A 2,424-nucleotide genomic window follows, 5' to 3' on the forward strand; every position below is an offset into this window, starting at 1 on the left:
CTGGCAATTTGAAAAAAAGAGGAAGCTTTAAGTTCTCATGTGTATATATATTTTTAAACCCTAGTCATCATTCCACGGATTGAACGTACCCTTGCTTATATCATCACAGAGCTGGATGAGCGAGAGCGAGAAGAGTTCTATAGGTTTGTTGTACTTGGCACTTACTGATAATTTTCTGTTTTCTATATTCCAAAGTCTCAAGATTTGCTGAGACTCGTTGGCTTATTCTTTAGAATTAAATGGCACATCTTATATTTTATTCTGATAAATAAGAAATAATATTGCCAAAGGCTGTGGAGACAGATCTATGCCAAGTTTTGCACATACCTAAAACCATGGCATCTCCAAAAACTTTGGCCCTTCTGAGAAATTATTAATAGACTTGATTATTCTTTAAATTGAAACAGTGATTTCGATTGGGTGTCTCCCACATTTAAAAGAATTAATCAACCACTATGTATTGTATGTTAAGTATGTTCCAGGAGAAGGTATAAAGTACTTGAGGGCATTACATAATGGTATAAACAGTAACATTAGAGAATTAGAATATTTAGAAGTGATGCATGTACATAATTGGTTATGAACATTTAGAACTAGTAGGGACAATAAATACCAAGTAGGGCCAGTTTTCCAGGTTCAGAGAAGTGGGGGACAGGTGAAGGCAGACATATTCAGGGAAGACATGGCCATTTTGGACCTTGGGTAAATGTCTGAGTTTGATTTTTAATGTCAATCATCAAAGGTTATTTAGTTTCTGTCTTTCAGTGATCCAAATGAAATGATCCAAAATTTTAATGTCTGAATGCTCAAAATCTGTTCCATCATCAAGGAATGGATTTCAAGGTTTATTTACCGTGGGATAGGAGCTTTTGAAATCAGTTATTAGCTTGAAATATGTATGTACTATACCTCAAATCTTTATTAATTACTGAAATTGAAATAAAAAAATTGTTTTAGTTTGTAGGTCATTATACTTATTATAAAACTAGAAGAAAGGAAACCTGCTTAGTAGTGAAACAGCATTCAAAAATTCTTTTATTTTACAGGTTAAAGAAAATACAGGAGAAGAAAAAGATTCTCAAGGAAAAATCTGAGAAGGACTTGGAGCAACGGAGAGCGGCTGGAGAGGTGATGGAGCCTGCCAATCTTCTAGCTGAAGAGAAGGATGAGGACCTTCTGTTTGAATAATTTTCTCTGCTCTGGTTCTTTCAGAGGTCCTAACATGGCACCATTTTAGTTCACGGTGTATAGGTTTGGTATGTGTGGCTGTTTTTTGGCCTAAGAATTTTACCAGTTGTAAAATTTCCCTGGATGTCCATTTGTGGGTTTACCTTTGCAGAATCATAATTCAGCAACCATTTATCACAGATAAGATTATAGAACCTGCCCAGGAACCTGTAGTATTCTGCAAAAGTGTCACCCTATTCTATTTACATCTGTGTTACAAGTGATTGGCTTACCAGGCATATTAGGAAATTCCCTTTAGGAAACAGCAGAGGTATCAGGCCAGCCACCATAGGCCAACTACTGCTGGACTGCCCACTCGCATGACTTGGCGCTTGTGTCTGGGATAGCTGCTGCCATCCTTGTGTTACTGTACTTCTCAAGCTTTATGAAAACCTTCACTTATTTTTCTTTGCATGACACATCTCTGTCTCATTTGTCATGGGAGCAGTTTTGCCAGTTTAAATGTGACAATGGTATAAACAGTAAAATGATTAAAGAATGAGTTGTTCTTTTTTAAAAAAAAAAAACATAAAACAAGGAACCAGAACCTGTGTCTGTGCCAATAGGGGTCATTCCTATTCCTGAAAAATAAATCAAAAGGTATTTTGTGTTTCACCCCGAGGTTCCAATGGACTTACTTCTAGTAAAAACTTGAAGAGACAGTGGTCGTTACATGTGTTGAACCCATGAATGGCAGAGGATATAAACACAGCAAGAGAAAGCACTCAGTAGCTTTTATTTGAAATATAATTTTACTTTTTATTTTTACAATACAGTGTGCAGTATGACATCTCAAAATAACAGAGTGCAGATACAAGATAACAGAGTACAAAGGAGGATTAACAATAAATGTCAGAAAGGTTACCTTTATTAAGGCTTAAGTCCCTGGTTCATATTTTCTACACACATTCACAAAATTACATTCAAATTATTCCTTATCAATACTTATTCCTTAGGCCATGAGAAAAGGAAAAGAAATCCAGACATTTTCATAGAAAGCAAATCTGGATTAGTTTACTAGTCTCTTCCATTTGTTCTGACTTAGAAAATTTAGTAAAGGAAGACATTTCCTTATTTGAACTAACATGTGCATTTCATTAGCTATTGGTATCATTCCTATAAGTGGTTAAGACCTCTCCCCAACTAGGGTCTCCAATCAGAACCACAGAGGGACAGGAAATGGAACTGGCCAGAGCG

The 2,424-nt window shown here is 35.9% G+C and overlaps 1 long non-coding RNA gene across 1 annotated transcript; it reads left to right on the top strand.

Annotated features, from left to right (window-relative positions):
* Positions 1 to 6: 6 nt before the first annotated feature.
* On the top strand, positions 7 to 1,729 carry LOC105310850. The gene is made up of 2 exons (XR_897562.2): positions 7 to 143; positions 1,047 to 1,729. It is a non-coding gene; the product is annotated as an uncharacterized LOC105310850 (long non-coding RNA).
* The last annotated feature ends 695 nt before the right edge of the window (positions 1,730 to 2,424 follow it).

Source organism: Pteropus vampyrus, unplaced genomic scaffold (assembly GCF_000151845.1).
Source record: "Pteropus vampyrus isolate Shadow unplaced genomic scaffold, Pvam_2.0 Scaffold13185, whole genome shotgun sequence".
NCBI lineage: Eukaryota > Metazoa > Chordata > Mammalia > Chiroptera > Pteropodidae > Pteropus > Pteropus vampyrus.